The sequence below is a fragment of the Vollenhovia emeryi genome, unplaced genomic scaffold (genome assembly GCF_000949405.1).
Source record: "Vollenhovia emeryi isolate VEMERY1.0 unplaced genomic scaffold, V.emery_V1.0 DF939346.1, whole genome shotgun sequence".
Taxonomy (NCBI): Eukaryota; Metazoa; Arthropoda; class Insecta; order Hymenoptera; family Formicidae; genus Vollenhovia; species Vollenhovia emeryi.
In genome coordinates this window covers 4,322-15,487 of record NW_011967020.1, presented here as the reverse complement: position 1 = coordinate 15,487, position 11,166 = coordinate 4,322, and the positions used below count along the sequence as shown (strand labels likewise).

Genomic DNA, 11,166 nt, shown 5'->3' with positions numbered 1-11,166 from the left:
AATTATTAAAAATCGCTGTTTTAGGCCGGCCCACTGCCCAATTCAAACGTGCGGCGAGATCGATCGATCGTTACAACTCTCTGCGCGCCTAGTAACGATCGATCGATCTCGCCGCACGTTTCAATTGGGCAGTGGGCCGGCCTAAGACAGCGATTTTTAATAATTAATAACTCGCTGACTTTTGCGAAAATTGCAAAATGATAGAGGACTTTTCGACTTAGTCTAGTCCACTCTATCCCACAATAAGCGTTGATGCGGGTATTACATAACACCCTGTATACATGCAGCGTCACTGCGCAATAATGGCGTCCTTCCTGCCGAATTCTGTTTAGTACACTGAGAAAAATTTCCGATTATATCTAATCGGACATCTTTCTCAGTGCAGTAGGACATTTTTCTCAGTGTAGCTAAACTTACACTCCGATTAAATATAATCGGATAATCCAATTACATAATAACAAACGGATACATCCGATTACATTGTATGTCCGATGAAAAATGTGATCGGTTTATCAGTCAAATTTCATCGGTAACTGCATGATTTAATCGGAAAACGTCATCGGAAAAATTAACCATCGGAAACACTCGTTTAATGGGCTTGCCCGACGAAACTTTTTCCCAGTGTATCGAATTCGATTCTTGAGTAACCACGCGGTCGTGAGGTCGAGCGTTGCCTCACATCCATCTTGTACGTTTTAAAAACCATAAGTATCTCGGTCACGGCAATGCAGCAATTTTTGTGGCTGTTGCACCGCGCGCGGGACAGCGACTTTCTACATATATGTCGGATGCAAAATCGATTTTTCCCCTTGCATCGCCAATTCTCTCGCTCTCCGTCTCTTTCTCGTAGATCCTATGCCGTTAACGAAATTTCGTCGATTATTCGATTGAGATAAGAGAAAATGTAACAAAGTCGAATTTCCCGCGATTACCAGTTAGTCGGTCGTCCTCTCGTGGCCCATCACGCGGTACTTTTTCCACTCGCAGGAAACAAATTGCACCGGCGCAACTCGTGCCGAGTAAACGAGCGTTCGCGTGAGCGTAGATCACCGCCTCGTTTCAGTGACTTGTACGCTCCAGCCACGGGCTGCCGTCAGGGTTTTCTCCGGTGACTAACGATCGCCACGGGTCCCAGAAGGAGCCCGGCGATTTCATCTAAATTGCTCGCACGCGCGCGCGTCTTATCCGACTTTCATCCCGCGTGACTTCCACCGGCGACCTGCGAGCGGCGATAAACCGAGAGACCCATCGGCGCGATCGACCTCGCGTCCGGAACTCGGGAGAGAATGAAGCTGCCCGGGAGTAAAATGGGGCGCGAAATGGAGACGACTTTTCGGTCGACCGCGAGGCCCCACTTCCGCCAGTTAACTTTAATCTCGGTTTAACTTACGTTTTGCCCTCTTCTAATTCTTAGGGTCGATCCGGACGAACTTGCACAGCGCACAAACGTACACTGAGAAAAATTTCCATCGGATACACCAATTAAATGGTCCGATTAAATGATGGACCCGATAAAATGCGGTTACCGATGAGATTTGACTGACAAACCGATCACATTTTTCAACGGATTTACAATTTAATTGGATATATCCGTTTGTTATTATGTAATTGGATTGTCCGATTGTATTTAATCGGACATTTTTCTCCGTGTATGCATAAGGAATCTGATTGGGCCATAAGTGCATGCGTAAGGAAATAAACCAATCAATTTCTTTATGCGTATGCTTACGCACTTGTGCAAGTTTGTCCTTAGAACGAAAATTAAAAATCATACACCGAGAAAAATGTCCGATTAAATATAATCGGATAATCCAATTGCATAATAAGAAACGGATGTATCCAAGTAAATTGTATATCCGAGGAAAAATATGATCGGTTCTTCAATCAAGTTTCATCGGATGTGTCCAGAATTTGATCGGAAAACGTAACCGGAATTTTTCTCAGTGTGGATAAAATCGCGTGGACGAAACGTTGATTCAATCAAGTCGGTGCAACTTCGCGCCCGACTGCGCGAAAGAATCCGTCGCTTTTATTCGCGATGAGGTCTCGCGCGAGAGGAGTTTTTGCGCCGCGATTTTTCCCGCAAGAGGAGAAGAGAATTGGCCGGCGTGCACGGATAATTTATGCGCGTCGCGCGGCGCAAGAAACACTCGCGGCAAATACCGTAATTGTCGTGGAGAGCGATCCATCATGTCGGCGAACGGCGCAGTTTATCGGCTCGGATGTTACAAGCTCGAAAAAAAATTCTGAGCAAATTCCCGGGATAAGAGTCGGCGCGCGGTAATGCGCGACTTTCCTCAGCATTTCGTGGAGTCTTCCAGGGTCTTCCGGTACGCACTTAGCGCCGTGAAAGCAACGCGCCTCTTAACACTGTTCTTCACGACGCGCACGATGCGCGAAGAGTTCAGGCTTTTGGAAAAGGACAGTCGTCGCGCTTTACAGCAAATTGTTGTTATTGTAAAATACTTGAATTAACTCTTTTCGAATCTGCGAGCCTCTGCAGAAATACGCTGTCCAATTTCATTTAATGTTGCATCGCTTTTACAAATTGTTTCTACACGGAGGGAATTTTCTTTTAAAATTTGCCCCGGAAATTATGTGATCGTGGGACAACATGGCATTTCCAAGATTTTTATTTGAGTTTTTTTGAAATTTTACCAGTAATTATACTTAGCACACATTTTACTGGTAAAATGTATGGTAAAATTTCAAAAACCTCTCTTCGAAATGCCATGTTGTCCCACGATTACATGTTTTTCAGGATAAATTTTAAGAGAAAATTCTCCCCGTGCAGTAACTTTTACACCTCAAAACATTACCTTTTTAAAAAGGTAACAAAAGACGCCAAGCGTGCAAATCGAGCAGAACTGTATGATTTAATTAGTTGGAAATATTTTGTTTAAAAAATAACATTTTTATCTTCTCTACAAATATATCTTCTTTAAGGATCTTTTCTACAAAAGGATTTTCTCTACAAAAGTGTCTTCTCTACAAATTTTAAGAGAAAATTCTTGCCCTGCAGTAACTTTTATCTTATACTGGAGGACAAGGGATACTGAATTTTTCTATCTCATAAATCTCGACGTTTCGAATTGTACGATCAATCGACAGGGTTTGATTGCGAGTTAGCCTAACTACTACATTCGTCGTACGACAAATAATTTAAGCATGTTGGTTGCAGGATAGAAAAGTTTTCGAGTATCTAGAAATTTTCGATCCTGCAGCCAGCCAACACGCTTAAAAGATTCGTCATACGACAAATGTATTAGCCTTAAGCGTTAAGGCCTCTGTCCACGATGCTAGAATATGGACCGACCTTTAGCTCGACCCACGAGCGTAAATGCGACTCGTAGATGCGAGCGGATGAAAATTACGCCGGTTATGCGCTTAAGATTACACCAACACAAGTCTGGGTTAAGAAGATCCAGATTATGGTCTTACGGTACACACAAACAATGCACATGGACAAAGGAAGAATCAGCCTCACACAAGACAGGGTCAGACTGATTCCGGCTTTGTACGAAATCAGGAGGGAGAGAAAAAAACGACACGCGGCCCACGCTTTTCTCCTCAATCTCTTTTGCAACAGAAGAGAACGATGAAAATATGTCGTTTGTCGCTCCATCAGCTTCCGGTTACGGACAATGCAGGTACAATCGATTCTGTCGTCCTACAACGTTCTCGAAACATTACTGAGGCCCAGTTTTTCATTTTCTTGTTACTTGTTAATCATGATTAACTTTGTTAATCATGATTAAGCAGTGAGAAAAATGTCCGATTAAATATAATCGGATAATCCAATTACATAATAACAAACGGATATATCCAATTAAGTTGTATATCCGATGAAAAATATGATCGGTTTGTCAGTCAAATTTCATCGGTAACTGCGTTTCTTCGGATAAATTTCATCGGATGTAGCCATAATTTAATCGGAAAAATTAACCGTCGGAAACGCTATTTAATCGGTGATACCGATGGAAATTTTTCTCAGTGCAGAGATTAGTCGACTCTCTGTCTCCTCTTAGATAATAACATAGAAAAATATAGAGAGTCGACTAACGCCTGGTTAACGTTTAACCAGAAAATGAAAAACCGAGAGACAGATTAATCGTCACTACGCGGGGTAAAGGTCGCAAAAGTCGCCCGTCGCGATTGCACGGGAAAGTAATTGCACAACTATCAGCAAATGAAAACAAATGAAACGTGAGCATCGCGACAGATTTGAGGCTCGATAAGTGCGGCGGCAATTTCAACTCGCGCCGAACGCTCGAATATTCTTTTCTGGCGCGAGCTCGTGAAAAGTGAAAAATTTTATTGACGAAATTCTTCGATGAAATTCTTCACTTTTCGCGAGAATTCACTCTGGAGGAGGAGAAGATTCACGATTGAGTCCCAGGTAGTTCCGGATGCTCTGACAGTTGCCATACAGCACGCACGTCCAAAAGACGTCTTAAATGTGTCTTTTAGACGTGCGTGCTGTATGGATTTCTGATGTTCAGGTAAATTCTGGATCTCGCATAGTGAAAATGCTAAAAGTGAGCGGCTTTGTCTCTTTCTAAGGGAACAGTTAGAAAGAGACAGGACTGCACACTTTTAGTATTTTCACTATAGTACTCGTATAGTAAGATACAGAATCGACCACCTGGATGCAACAGTTCAATATTAAGTTTAATAATTTTGTCGCTAATTTTTGCGGAGCAATATGGAAATGGATAGACGCGGTAACTATCGCGGTAAATGTACCACGTGTAATTGCGATGAATTCATGTTTTGTCTAATGCAATTTGTCTAATGAAACATTGCCCTCCAGGTGATAAATTCTTTCTTACAATATATCAGGGAGAAAATTGAAAAATTTGCTAAATTTCCCTTCTATTTATACGGGACATTATTATTAGGACAATGTCCTGTATACGCAATTCCGCTTTAATTTCACGTTTACTTAAAGTGGAAAAGAGTCACTTTTTTCCGTTATAATTTCGCTGAATTTAGAGTGGACATGTTTCGCAGTGTACTACAGGAAAAGGAAGCCTCTCTGTCGCCAACGAACGTCGCATTCGCTCGAGCTACGAATCGCACTACTCCATTTAAAAGGGGTTACACCAGTCTAGAATTTTCAAAAAATGCAAAATTTTTTTTCGCTAAAAGTGTACTTTATAGTGTTAAGAATAAGGTATACTTGGTCTTAAAGACTCATCATCGCCCGATGAACCGGTATGAAGCGGAAGGCTGTTCGGATAATGAGCACCTCCGCCAAGAAGCTGTGAATGTCTGCAGACAACGACGACATTGAAGTAAATCAATCGTTCGGTTTTTTATTTCTTTTTATAATTTTATTTATATTTATAATTATAATTTATATTATAAATATAAATTATCGTTTAATTAATTTCGTGGCTGTTTTCTCTGTTATTTCGGATAATGTTGTATGTAAAAAGTGCGGGACAAATGTGTCGTTCACCGAGACGGCTAAACGTGGCCTGGGGTTTAAAATCGTTATTTCTTGTGAAAAAGGTGAAAACATTTGTATTCCGAACAGTCCATTTATTGATAAAGAAAAAAAAAACGAAATTAGTCGCCGAATTATATTAGCAATGCGTTTATTAGGAATTGGTTTCAATAGCATTGTGAAGTGTTGCGCTTTTATGCTGCGAGGGAGGCCCGACAATCATTAAAATCAACCAGAAAAGAAAAAGAGGATGAAGATTTAAACCTAGAAGGACAGCTTTATGGTGCAGGCATAGCAGACTAAAGGTACGTTGGGTTAAAATTCAAAAATTTGTGCATTATGTTAAAAAAATCTTACTTGAAACTTTAAACACGTTTTTCTCAGAACAACTTTTTTCAAATTGGCTCGCAGCATAACTCGAACAATTTTCATCCAAATCATTTCAAGTTTGCGGCAAATTGGGACTAACTAAATTCTGCACAGAAGTACGTAGCCGTTTTTCGATATGTTTAAAACTTTTCTTTTTATAAGCAATTATATACGACAATTTTTGACCAAAAAATTGACTTTTTTTTCAGAGGCTTGCCATTTCCAAACCAACCGTCATTTTAAAAATTCCCTACGTATTTCTCTAGCTATTTTCATAAAAAATAAAGAAATTTTTGGTTTTTTGTTCTAGGATAAAATTTGTGGACGTTATGCTGCAAGCCCCGGAGCACCTCTCGCAGAGCAGCCATCCAGTGACCGGACCCTCACACTGCTATTTTTAATGATAAATGGACGAAAAAAATTAATTTTCATATTATAATATATGTATAATAAAGCCATAAAATTAGTTTTAATTTTAAACTTTGTTTTACATGTAAAAAAAATTCCCGAAATTACCCTTGCGCAAGACTGTCTAGACTGGTGTAACCCCTTAAATACCGTAGATATACGCTGTGTAATTATGTCATTGTTGCACGATAAATAGGCATCGTAAACTCAAATAACCTTTTTATCGTAGTCCGACAAACTGATAAGCTCTATTTATTTCCTCGTGCTTCCCACTCGTAATTACGACTACGAAATGGCTTCCGATAAAGAGGACCAAAATACATACATCGACTCAGTTATGCAAATTAAAAATTTGGACATTGCTCATTCTAACTTGTAAAAATGCAAATTGGAAATTTGGACATTACTTCGTCATCATGAAGGCAAGTGATTATTAAAACTTTGGGCAACCTCATAGAAGAGGCTATGATGAAAATTGCTTACTCCAGAATTTTTATTTGCACACAAAGCTTTCTCTATGAGGAAGCCAAATTTGAATAGACAACTTGCCAAAATGTTAATGTTGCATTTTGCAAATTTCCAATTTGCACCTTATAAATAAAAAACAACTTGCCAAAATGCTGATGCTGCGTTTTGCAAATTTAAAATTTGCACCTTTAAAATAAAAAAAATAGTCGAGATGTTGAGGAAGCAATGTGCAAATTTCCAATTTGCACCTTTAAAATTAAAAAAAAAATTGAATAGACAACTTGCCAAAATGCTGATGTTGCATTTTGCAAATTTCCAATTTAAAATAAAAAAAAAGGCTACATGATGAGGAAGCAATGTGCAAATTTCCAATTTGCACCTTCCCCCTCCCCCCCGTTTTAATAATGTCCGTGCGTGCGTGCGTGTGCGCGCGCGTGTGTGTTTTAATTTTTACCGTTCAATTACACGTTACAGTGACGCGATTAATTTTTAAGGCCAGTGACTGCATGGTCGAAGATTTATTTTCAATTTGTTATTTAACACAATCTCTCATCTCTCACTCTCATTTTACACAATACTATTGTACAATTACTTTGAATTCTTCTTCCAATTTTATTTGTATCTACATATGACAAGCGTGTAGCTCCGATTAATTATTGGTTTATCCTTTTTAGGATGTGTGCTTGACCTAAATCCTTGGTCGAAACGTCGCACTGTATATTTTTGATTTTTAATTTATTAAACACGTGCCAGATAAGATCGACTAAACTTATCCACTGTGTCAAGTTCAGAATAATTTCCAAATATTCATCGAGTTTATGTGTCGCGCACTGTTGATTGTGTAATACACTTATCTTATGCAAAAGGCAGTGAAACCTGCGATTACACCACAGCACATAGCACACACAGTCCTATGAATATTCTTCTCGAGTGCAAATATTCTTAATTTCAGAATATTCCAATCGAGTATTCTACAAATATATAGATTATTACAATTAGAAATCGTATATTTAACAAGGAAGAACGTTTTCAGAATATTCGTCGAGAATGTCTTTGGAACATTCGTTCGGAATAATTTTTTAATATTCGTCGAGTTTATGTATCGCACATTGTTCATTGTGCAATGCACTTAATGCAAAAGGCAGTGCAACCTGTGATCACACCATGTATAACCGACACGCTATATTCGACAGATTCTATTCTATTCGCATTCGAGAAAGATTTACGGTAGTGCCAGTCGAATGCTCGACGAACATAAGATAGATATATAAAAATGGAATATTCCAAATACTCTCGAAGAATATTCCGAAAAATGTTCCTACACACAGAAAAATATATACTACCTGCAAGTAAATATTATTTGTTCCAAGTATTTGATAAGTTTATATATCCAGAAATCTATCGTAATCATGTCGTCGCAAGTGTTATATTTACTCAAAACATATTCTGGTTCTCAGTAAGTCTAGTACTTGAAACAAGAATACATAGAATTATTTGAAGCAAAACAATTTCGTTTCTTCTGATTTTATTAAAAGAAGCATACGGAATTCTTCAATAAGTTTTATAATTTTCTTCAAAGAAGAATTAAATTCTTTCTTTGAGTATAAGATGGCAAGCTTTTCTAAGACTAGTAACAAGTATATCTTAAAACTATTATTAAGAAAATATTCTTTGTTGAGGCAAGCTATTACTTAAACGGAATAAAATAAACTGAGTAATTACTTCTCTTAACTGTACAATATTTTTCTGTGTGTAGGAGTGTCCTGCGCTATCGGGGTTGCAGATTAAGCTTCAGGGCTGGGGTCCTTAAATTATGACCCGGTTAGAATGTCCGCTTTAAGGAAGCGTTGACCTTACGAACCGCCCTCCCCGAACTCGCCTCTCACGCAGCCCCGCGGCTGATGGAGCCGCGTCACAAATTTCCCCTCGAATTTCGGGAGCGACGCCAGGCGTACTGTGCTGGGCCCGCTCGGCTCTCCGTTACGCTCCCAGTGTTTACAAGGAACCCACGAGAATCGATCGATCCGGCGCGGATCAACGCCCCGACGTGGCGTCACGTCGCGGAGGACCGACGTTAAATGATCCAACAGGTATGCGGACGGCCGTCAGCAGGCCGTCCCTTTCGGGTGCGTTTAACGTTATTTCTCTTCCCCTCCTTCCTTCCCCCCTCGAGTTTGTACAGTTTATTGCCCTCGAAACGCGAAGGAAATGCGAGCAACGCGGCCGGAGGCTGTCCCGCGGCGACAACGATTCGACGACGATTCAGATTTATTGTCCGCGAAGCTGCGACATGGACAAAATGACGAAGACCTCGCGGGATGCAGGGACTCGTCGGAAACGGGCGAAGGGAATGAAAAATCTGGAGCGGATGAAGTTAAAGGGACCTGAAACGCCCGCACTGAGACGTTCGAAAATTGTCGGACCCGCGGGCCTCCTGGCACTCCGAGTCCGAGCACTCACCTTTCCAGGCCGTGTCTGGGAATCGATCCTCCGTCGAGCGTCGTCGAACGTCACACGCGGACTGGGACCGGGAAAAGCTGACTGGAAAAACGACCGGAGACGCCAGCCGCTCCTCTCCCCCCTTTCTCCCTTCCTTCCTTGCTCTCGTATAAGTGGAATTGTTCCGCAGGTATGAAACCAGCACGGTGGACGCAACGCGATGCTACCCGACAAAGCGATTCGACCGGCGAACCGGGGCTTCCCGCTCGGCGGCTGCTAGACGACTGAGCTTTGGAAACCTCGTTGCCTCGTTTCCCCTACGTGCTCCTTCCCTTTCGGCTCGTGTTCCGCCTTGCGTTACGCATCGTTATCCGTGCCGTTCGGTGGTGGTGGCGGAGGCTCGGCCAAGGGTTGCACGGCGCACCACCGCCAATCGTTACGCCTACGCTACCTCGGGCCTATCCAGGCTGTAGGATTCTTTGTTCTAGTGGCTCGGCGATGCCAGGCTTGTCTATTTCTCCCGGAGGAGAGGGAGAATACCTGATAACGTTACCTACAGCGAGAGCAATTTTCTACGGATAAACCAATCAGATAGTGCGTCCGATTATAGTTAATCTTCCCGATTACGTTTCCGATCAAATAATGGATATGTCCGAGGATACACTGACAAAAAAATTTTTAGAACTGAGTAGACAGATTTGCTTAACTCTTTAGTCGTCATGGCTTCCAAAGCCAAGATTGCTTAACTCTTTTTTACTGGAACAAGTATTTGTTCTAGTTAGATAAAAATGTAAAATTTCAAGTAAACCTGTGTATTGTATTAAGTAAATTAATTAAAATCAGTACATTTTCTACATTTAACTAAAGATTTCACGAGATAGAGAATACTATTTGTTTTAAATGAAACCATTGTTTTTGTCAAATAAGAAATCCAGTTTTCTTCGCTGTGAAACTTCGATCTTAGTAAACACCTTATAGAATTACAGTAAAATGTTTTAATTTAAAATTTTCTACTGTTTGATGTTTAATAAATACTCGTTTATTATGGCCTTTAATAATAATTGATATTCGATTATATTTAATTAAATATTGTTTTCAGTGTAGGTTTAACAAAATTCAAAGTACACGGAAAGAATTTTTTTTTAATTTACCGTGAAAACGTAGAACAAAATGGCATTTTGAATAATTTTATGATAGTTCTCTGAAATGTTATCACACATTCTACTAGTAACGTGTGTATTTGCTATAATTATAGTAAAATGTATAGATTCTTCAAAATGCCACGTTGTCCCACGATTATATGATTTTCATAATAAATTTGATGAAAAAAATTCACTTCTCGCGTAGGAATTCTTCATGCAAATTTCACGATTGCAATATGCATTGCAGAGATATACGAGTCGAGCACTGTTGGTGTGGAGTCGAATTTCTTTTTTTTCTGAGTTGGAATTAAATCGACAAAATTGCTTAAATCGTATCGCTTTTTAACGCGCACTTCTAATGCATTGCTCTTAATTGTGAAAAGATTAAAGTCTCTACGCTAATCTCACAATCACGCTGAGAAAAATTTCATCGGCTAAACCTATTAAATAGTGTTTCCGACGGTTAATTTTTCCGATTACGTTTTCCGAACAAATTACGGACACATTCGATGAAATTTGATTGAAAAACCGATCATATTTTTTTATCTGATATACCATTTAATTGGATATATCCGTTTGTTATTATGCAATTGGATTTTTTTTAATCGGTTATATCTAATCGGACATTTTTCTCAGTGCACAAACGGCAATAAGCAAAACGATTTCCTCTACGTGCGACATAAATTCAAATTTGCCTGAAAATGGCCTTTTTGCACCTTCAAGTTGGAATATCTCGGAATCTGACCTGTCCTGATAAGAAAAGACTTACAACGGATTCGGGTCCAATACGTGAAAAACTCTGGGTCACCTGGTCTGATCTTTACGTATGAAAAACAACTTTCTTGGTCGACTTTCCTGTGTCATTGTATGTTCGGGATCCGATAGCTT

General features: G+C 40.0%; 1 protein-coding gene across 1 annotated transcript in view; it reads right to left on the bottom strand.

Annotated features, from left to right (window-relative positions):
* The window catches only part of LOC105558414 (facilitated trehalose transporter Tret1), a 31,464-nt gene extending 21,802 nt beyond the window's left edge, over positions 1–9,662 (bottom strand). The window contains exon 1 of the mRNA XM_012006073.1: positions 9,158–9,662. The gene's annotated coding sequence lies outside the window, so the exon portion shown is untranslated. The remainder of the gene's footprint in view (positions 1–9,157) is intronic.
* Positions 9,663–11,166: the final 1,504 nt, after the last annotated feature.